Below are 9,580 nucleotides of genomic sequence, written 5' to 3'. Positions count from 1 at the left end.
AAAATGTCAGACACACCTTAGCCTTCAAAATAACATCTTTTTTTTTTTTTAAAACATTCTAAAGATATCTTTTGCAGAAGATTTGTTCAATACAATGTGTTGTTTGCTTTCTTCACTGCTCCTTCTATAGGCATTGATTATGTATCCAAATAAAAGGAAATCCTTAATAATGCCAATATTTTCTCCATTTATCATGATGTCATCTATTATTCCATTTGTGAGAATTTTTGTTTTCTTTATGTTCTTTTGCAATTTTAAGTCACACAGTATCTTTTTGTTCTGTTTGAATGACTGTCTCTTGGTCTATGTGCAGGTTCCTCATGAACACAATGAAGTGTTCTGGAATTCTCATTCTTAACAATGTTATCAATAATTTGTTATGATTCACACAATTTAATGCTAATAAATATGGTACCATTCTTCTTCAGTTTGTCATCATGGCATAGTAGACCATATGACTTTTCAATTCAAAATGGTCAGCAAAAATCCATTTCCGTTTCATAAACTCCCATCAACCTGGGGATGAGAGAGAGAAGAGTAAGGGCTGGTTGGTCTAAAGTGTGGTCAGACCTGGGGACTCCTAAACCCATAGACAAGGACATAACCACAGAGGGCTAGAGCTGAGAGCAAAGTGCCCAGATGATATGAAGTGAGGGGAGACACACAAGGACTCCCAAAGTTGTAGATAGTACCCATTCAATCTAGCTTTGATGGTTTGTTGATCAAAATAATTCAACTAGAGGAAGGTAAAAAAGAAAAAAACAATTTAATAAAGGAAGTGAGGGTAAATTGCTACAAATTGATGAACTTGACCTATACTCATGGATGTAGCAGTTCAAAATACCAACTGAGAGGGAAGGAGTCTCCACATCAAGGATCAATCCTATCCCCTCTATATACAGGGTTGATAGGGACGGGCAACTTAGACATTAGCTACCTAAAATGGGAGGGGCTATAAAGGCATGAAGTGACTGTCTTACAAGTTTTCAAGAGGGAGTTTAGTTTTAGAGTGTGCAGAGGAAGCTAGAGTCCCCACCCAATAGTATTCATCTTGTCTAGAAGGGTCTGGTAAGAGATGGGGATAAGATTCTTATGACTCAATAGTGAGTAACTGCGAAATCATATCATAATTGTGATTGTCACAACTGTAAAGGTAGAAGTTTTGTAGCAAAAAGAAGGGAGTAGTTAATCATACAGTCCAGGAACAGAGGAACCTAGCACCATCAAGGGAGAAGAGCACGAGTGGAATGTGGGACCCTATCCAGAGAAACAGTGACACCAGAGATGGAGCCAAAGATGAAGGCATGGAGAAATAGAGCAGCTGAGGAGTCTAGACTCATGGAAAGAGAAAGGCTGTGGGCTGATGACCAAGAGCTGGTGGCCAGGAAGCAGGCTCCCAGAATGTGCCATTTGGTTGTTTAAATGATTATATATTTCTGAGTGTTTTTGTGTACATCCCCTACCAAAAAATAAAACAGAAGAGAGGGAATAAAAGCTAATACTGTTGAATGATGATACATGGAGGAGATTGTAATCATTGCAATGCATGTAAAACTGATGTTCCCCCATGTAAACTATCACTCAATTTACAATAAAAACTTGAAAGAAAGAAAGAAAGAAAGAAAGAAAGAAAGAAAGAAAGAAAGAAAGAAAGAAAGAAAGAAAGAAATGAAAACAAGTGAAGTAGCTTAAGTGTTTTATTAATGGGTCAATGCTTCCTGTTGTAAGTAAATAAAAGGAATAAAAAAAGAAAACCAACTTATTTACACATAAAAGAGATCAGGTTTACTGGTCAGATAGTGACTGGTAGAGTCCTGAGACTAGGTCACCCATCGGGTCTGGAAATGAACTCACCCCTATGGCTCAATTTTCAGCCAAACAATAGACAGGTGTATAAGTGGAACAATCAGACTAGTAAGGTATGCACACCTTAGAATAATGAACCATTTGAGATAAAAAAAAAAAAAAAGGCAGCATTTACCCAAGGACAAAGTTTAGAAGGGTTGGGGAAAAGGAGGAATGGAAACAGGAAAGACAGGAAGGAAGTGGGACCAGTGATGCTGCATTGAGGGGACTGCAATCCCTGAGATGAAACAAACTGTGTGTGAATCGCTGAAGGTAAAACTGATGATCTGCTCTGTAAACCTTCGCCCAATTCACAATAAAAACTTTATTAAAATTCAAAAACTGAAAAAAAAAATCCATTTCAGTTCACTAATGCTTAGGATATCAATGCTTATGCATTCCATTTTCTTTTTTACAACCTCCAATTTTCGTAGATTCATACTTTGTTCATTCTGTATTCTGATTATTCCAATTTTCAGTCATGCCACCTCAGCAAATGAAAGCTTTGCTCCATCTATATCATTAAGGTCAGCTGTACTTTGGAGTCTTGGTGTGGTGCTGTAGGATAAGCACTGGACTGTTAACCACAAGGTCAGTATATCAAACCCACAGTAGCTCTTCAAAAACCCTATACAGGGTTGCAATGAATCAGAATTGACTTGATGGGATTTAATAACAGCAACATAATTTGAGGAGGCAGTTCTTCCCCGGTTGTATTTTGAGTGCTTTCCAACCCGAGGAGCTCTTCTTCTAGTACTGTATCAAAAAAATGTTTCACTGCTGCTCATAAAGTTTTCAGTAGCCTTTTTAAAAATTATTTTTTCTGAAGTAGACTGCACATCCTTCTTAGTCTGGAAGCTCTGCTGAAACCTGTCAGCATCACAGTCACACATAATACCACAGTATAGCAAACCGATAGACAAGTAGGAGATGGGTTAGTATGCATACATACACTTCCAAGTTCTGTCCACTGAGAGTACCTAAAAGCAATGTGCTGATGAGTTGGCACTGACTTATAGTGATCTTATGCACAACAGAATGAAACACTGTCCGGTTCTGCACAAACCTTACAATCTTGCTATGTTTGAGTTATTGCTGCTGTCATTGTGCCAATCCATCTTGTTGGGGACCTTCTGCTTTCTCGATGACCCTCCACTTTACCAAGCATGATGTTCTTCTCCAAGGACTGGTCCCTCCTGATCATATGTCCGAAGTATGAGAGATGAAGTCTCACCATCCTGGCTTCTAAGGAGCATTCTGGAATTCTTCTATCACAGATTTGTTTGTTCTTTTGATATCGGTTTGAGGACTATAATATATCCAGTATTCTTTTTAAAAACCATAACTCAACTGCATCAATTCTTCTATGGTCTTCCTTATTGTCTAACTTTCCCATGCATATGATGTTATTGAAAATACCATGGCTTGGGTTAGGCACACCTTAATCACCAAACTGATATCTTTGCTCTTAGACTTTGAGAAGAGGTCTTGTGCAGCTTATTTGAATAATGCAATACATCATTTGATTTCTTGACCGTGGCTTTCATGAATGTTAATGGTTGATCCAAGCAAAATGAAGTAGTTGACAACTTCAATCTTTCCTCCATTTATCTTGTTTTTATTTATTTGTCCAGTGGTCAGGATTTTTGTTTTTGTTACATTGAGGTGCAACCCATACTGAAGGCTGTGGTCTTTGATCTTCATCAGTAAGTATTTTAAGTCCTCTTCACTTGCAGAAAGCAAGGTTATATTATTTGCATTTTGTAGGTTGTAAATGAGCCTTCCTCTAATCCTGATACCACATTCTTCACATAGTTCAGCTTCTTGAATTTTATTTGCTCAGCATACATATTGAATTAATGTGGTGAAAGAATACAACCATGGTGTACACTTTTCCTAATTTTAAACCATTTGGCATTCTCTTGTTTTGTTTGAACAAATGACTGCTTCTTGGTCTACGAACAAGTTCCTCAGGAGCACAGTTGAAGTGCTCCGGAATACTAATTCTCCGCAATGTTGTCCATAGCTTGTCATTGTCCACACAGAAAGCCTTTGGGTAGTCAATAAAGCACAGGTAAACATTTTTCTGGTATTCTCTGCTTCCAGCCAAGATCCATCGACATCAACAATTATATCCTTCTTTCCACATCCTAGTCTGAATCTGGCTTGAACCTCTGGCAGCTCCTTGTCAATGTATTACCTTTAGCTGAATTACCTTTAGCAAAATTTTACTTGCATGTGATATAAATGGTATTCTCTGATGATTTCCAAATTCCATTGGGTGACCTCTCTTTGGAATGGGCACAAATAAGGATCTCTTCCAGTCAGTTGGCCAGGTAACTGTCTTCTAAATTTCTTGGCATAGATGAGTGAATGGCTCCAGTGCTGCATCAGTTTGTTGAAAGATTTCAATGTGGATTTCATCAACTCCCAGAGCCTTGTTCTTTGCCAATGCCTTCTGTGCACCTTGGACTTCTTCCTTCAGTATCATTGACACTTGATCATATGCTACCTCTTGAAATGGTTGAACATTGCCTATTTCTTGTGCATATTTCTTCCATCTTCTTTTAATGCTTTCTGCATCATTCAGTATTTTGCCCATAGAATCCTTCAATATTACAAGTCAAGGCTTGATTTTTTTCTTCAGTTCCCTTAGCTTGAGAGATGCCAAGCGTGTTCTTCCCTTTTGGTTTTCTAATTCCAAATCTTTGCACATCTCATTATAATATTTGACTTTGTCGTCTCAAGCTACCCTTTGAAATTTTCTATTCTTCTCTTTTACCTCCTTACTTCTTCAGTGCTGGAGAGCAAGTTTCAGTCTCTCCTGACATCCATTTTGGACTTTTTCTTCTTTCTTGTCTTCTTAATGGTGTTCTTGATGTTATACCACAACACTTTGGTCTTTTGTCATTAGTGTCTAATTCTAAAATTTGTTCTTAAGATGATCTCTAAATTCAGGATGGATATGTGCAAGGTCGTATTTTGGCTCTTGTGGACTTGTTTTAATTTTCTTCAGCTTCAGCCTGAACTTGCATATGAACCATAGATGGTCTTTTCCACAGTCTGCCCCTGACCTGGTTTGGCTGATGATATGGAACTTTTCCACTGTCTTTTTCTACAGATGTAGTCAGTTTGATATCTGTGTTTTCCATCTGGTGAGGTCCATGTGTCTAGTCATCTTTTATGTTGTTTCGAAAAAGTATTGCAACAAAGAAGTCATTGCTCTTGTAAAATTCTATCATGCATTCTCCAGCATCATTTCTATCACCAAGGCCATATTTTCCAAGTACTGATCCTTCCTCTTTGTTTCCAACCTTTGCATGTCAATTGCCAGAAATTACCAAATACATCTTGCCTGCATGTTTGATCAATTTTCAGGTTGAGAAAGTTGGTAGAATTCTTCAGTTTCATCATCACTAACAGTCCAGTAATATTAAACCTAGTACCTGATTGTGGTTTCTAGACATCATTCTCCAATAAATGAAATCAAGACTTTAGAGAAGAGTTTGATTGCAGGATTGGGGCAGAGAGAATAGTAATTGGAGCCTTAAACATCTTGAGGTCCCAGAAAATAAGGAAATGATTTAAAAAAAAAAAAAGAAGAAGAAGAAGAAAGCATACCTGAACGAGTTCCTAGTGGTCAAACCTGGGACAATTTGTGTAACAAAATGAATATTTGATATTACCTGATATAATACATAGAATACAGTGAACATCCATGATTTCACACTGATATAAATAAATGGGAGAGAAGGAACAGCTTTTCCTTACAGTAGAATTCCAGTTAATAAATGTAGGAGTATTCTGGTTATATTTCTTCAAAGATAGATTTGTTTGTTCTTTTGGCAGTCCATAGGACTTTCCATATTCTTCACCAACACTATAATTCAAATGCATCAATGCTTCTCTGGTCTTCCTTATTCATTGTCCAGCTTTCACATGCGTATGAGATGACTGAAAATACTATGGCTTGGGTTTAGCACACCTTAGTCCTCAAAGTGACATTTTTGTTCTTTAACACTTAAAATAATTATTTGTAGCAGATTTTCCCAATGCTTCCATGAGCATTGATTGTGGATCCAAGCAAAATGAAATCATTCTTTTTTCCTCTTATCATGATGCTTATTGGTCCAGTTGTGAGGAATTTTGTTTATTTTATATTGAGTTGTAATCCATACCGAAGACTGTATTCTTTGATCTTTTATCAGTAAGTGTCTCAAGTCTTCTTTCTTTCAACAGGCAAATTTTGTCTGCATATTTCAGGTTGTTAAAGGCTTTTACTCCAATTCTGATGCTGCATTCTTCATACATTCTAACTTCTCAGATTATTTGCTCTGCATACAAATTGAATAAATGTGGTAAGACAATACAACCTTGATGTGGTAATGATTTTAAACCATGCTCCATAACCCCTTGTTCTGTTTGAACTACCTCTTGCTTTATGTACAGGTTCCACATGAGCACAATTAGGTGTTCTGGAATTTCCATTTTTCATAGTGTTATTCATAGTTTGTTATGATACACACAGTTGAATGCTTTTGCATAGTCAATGAAACACAAGTAGACATTTATCTTGTATTCTCTGCTTTCAGCCAAGATCTGTTTGATGTCAGCAATGATATCCTTGTTACTACATTGTTTTCTGAATATGGCTTGGATTTCTGGACATTTCCTATGTTGCAACCATTTAAAAATTATCTTCAGCCAAATTTTACTTGCTTGTGATATTTATGATGTTGTTTGATAATTTCTACAGTCTGTAAGGTCACCTTTCTTTGGAATGGACACAAATACTGATGGATCTCTTTAAGTCGGTTCACCAGGTGGCTGTCTTCCAAATTTCTTGGCATAGACAAGTGAGTAATACCAGTGTCACATCAGTTTGTTGAAAGATTTCCATTAGTATTCCAGAAGTTCCTGGAGAATTGCTTTTCACTAATGCATTCAGTGGAATTTGGACTTCTTCCTTTAATGCCATCAGTACTTGATCATATGCTACCTCTTGACATTTTTGAATGTTGACCAATTCTTTTTGGTACAGTGACTCTGCTTTCTTTCTATTTTCTTTTGCTGCTTCCTGCATCACTCAATATTTTGCCCATTGTTGTTGTTGTTAAGTGCCGTTGAGTCGGTTCCGACCCTTTCAATATTGTAAGTGGAGGCTTTGATTTTTTCTTAAGTTGTGTCAACTTGAGAAATGCTGAGTATGTTCTTCCCTTTGACTTTCATAACTGCAAGTCTTTGCACATTTCATTATAATATTTACTTTGTCTTCTCAAGTTATTTGAAATTTTCTGTTCAACTATTTTACTTTACATTTCTTCTGTTAGTTTTAGTTACGCTCTGCTCAAGAACAAGTTTCAGAATCTCTTCTGACATACACTTAGGTCTTCTCTTTCTTTCCTGTCTTTAAATTATCTGTTGCTTTCTTCCTGTATGATGTTGTTACTATTCGCCAACTCTTTTAGTCTTTGGTCACTAGTGTCTAATGCATCAAATCTGTTCTTGAAATGGTTTCTTAAATTCAGGTGGGATATATTCAGGTTGTATTTTGGCTCTTGTTGTTGTTGTGTCCTCAAGTGGGTTCTTTCTCATAATGGGTTTACTTACTCAAATAGGGTTTCCAAAGTTGGAAATCTGTGCAGGAATAGAAAGCCTTTTCTTCCCTGCAGCAGCTGATGGGTTCAAACTTTGATCTGTGGTTTGCAGTCCAGTGCTTATACTACAGAACTACTGTGCCTCCCAAAGAAGTTGTCAGTTTCCCAAAATTCTATCATGTGCTCTTCGTTGCCATTTCTATCAAACAAGGCCATGTTTTCCAAGAATCCTTCCTCTTCGTTTCCAACTTTTTCATTCCAATCACTAGTAGTTATCAATGCATCTTGATTGCATGTTTGATTAATTTCAGAATGAAGAAATTGGTATAATTTTTCAATTTCTTCATTATTGGCTTTGATGGTTGCTATTAATTGGTCTTCCTTGTAGGTGTATAGATATTATCCTATCACAGATAGCATTGTACTTCAAGATGCATCTTGAAATGTTCTTTTTGACTATGAATGCAACACCATTCCTCTTGAACCTGATGCTCCCCACATAGTAAATCATATGATTGTCTGATTCAAAACGACCAATATCTGACCATTTCACTAACATGCAGGATATCATTTTTTGTATGTTCTGTTTCATATGCTTTCAGAGAGTAAAATAAATCTATTAACTTACCTAATATTATCTTTGCAATTTATGTGCAGAATGGGTTTCTTTTGTTTTTAAGGTTTTTATTGCGGATTGAGTGAAAGTTTACAGGGTGGATCATCAGTTTTACATTCAACAAATCATATACCTTGTTTCATTACAATGATTATAATCCACTCTGTGTACCATCAGTTAACAATATTTCTCTCTATTCACGTTAGCTCTTTTTTTTAACACTCAGGCATATATAATAATTTACACCACCAAAGGGCACATTCTGCAAGTCTGCCTCCTGGTCTCCAGCTCTCAGTATCCCTCTTTCTATGAATCTAGAGTCCTTAGCTGCTCCCTCTCTCCATGTCCTCATCTCTGCCTCCGTATCTGGTGTTGATGCTTCTCTGGATAAGGTCTCGCATTCCACTTGTGCTCTTCTCCCTTGATGGTCCTTTGTTTCTTGACTGTAAGATTAACTACTCCCCTGTTTTTGTAACAAAATTTTTACCTTTACAATTGTGACAGTCGCAATTAGTCATGATAACAATTACTATTGAATCATAAGAATCTTATCCCCATCACTTTTAACCAGACCCATCTAGACAAGATGAAAACTGTTCAGTGGGGACTCTTTCTTTCCCCACACACTCTTAAACTCTCTCTTGAAACCTTGTAAGCCAGTCACTTTGTGCCTTTATTGCCCCCTCATTTTAGGTAGCCAATGTCTAAGTTGCCTGTCCCTATCAACCCTGTATAAGGCGCTCTGGTAGCATAGTGGTTCCGAATCAGGCTGTGAACTGCAAGGTCAGCAGTTCGAAACTACCAGCTGTTCCATGGGAGAAAGATGAGGCTTTCTGCGTCCGTAAAGATTTACAGCCTCAGAAACCCTGTACAGGGTCACTATGAGTCGGAACCGACTTCATGGCACATAACAACAACAATCAACCCTGTATACAGAGGAAATAGGATTGATACTTGATGTGAAGACTCCTTCCCTCTATATTGGTATTTAGAATTACTACCCCCACGAGTGGAGTCCTGGTGTGGTGCTGTGGCTTAATGCGCCAGACTACAAAGCCGTTTGAACTGCAAGGTTGGTGGTTCAAGCTCACCAGCTACTCCTCAGAAACCCTATACAGGGTCGCTATGGGTCGGAACCGACTCGACGGCATTTAACAACAATCTCCACGAGTATAGGTCAAGTTCATTTAATTGTAGCAATTTACCTTCATTTTCCTTATCAAAAATTGTTTTGTTCTTTTTTTTTTTCTTTCTCTAGTCGAGTTCTGATTATCAAGTCATTAAGGCTAGGCCAAATGGGTACTATCTGCAACTTTAGGTGTTCTTGTGCGACTCCTTTCACTTCATATCAGCTGGATGCTTCACTCTCAGCTCTAGCCTTCTGTGGCTATGTCCTTGTCTATCTGGCTCAGGTGTCCCCATGTCCCAGAAATTATGATTTTTCTAGACCTAGGTTTGTAGTTCTCCCATAACGATTTGCTAGCACAATCTTGCAAATGAATTGGCAAGTCTGTTATACAAA

Source organism: Chrysochloris asiatica, unplaced genomic scaffold, assembly GCF_000296735.1.
Source record: "Chrysochloris asiatica unplaced genomic scaffold, ChrAsi1.0 scaffold00204, whole genome shotgun sequence".
NCBI lineage: Eukaryota > Metazoa > Chordata > Mammalia > Afrosoricida > Chrysochloridae > Chrysochloris > Chrysochloris asiatica.
Note: the sequence above shows the minus strand (reverse complement) of the source record.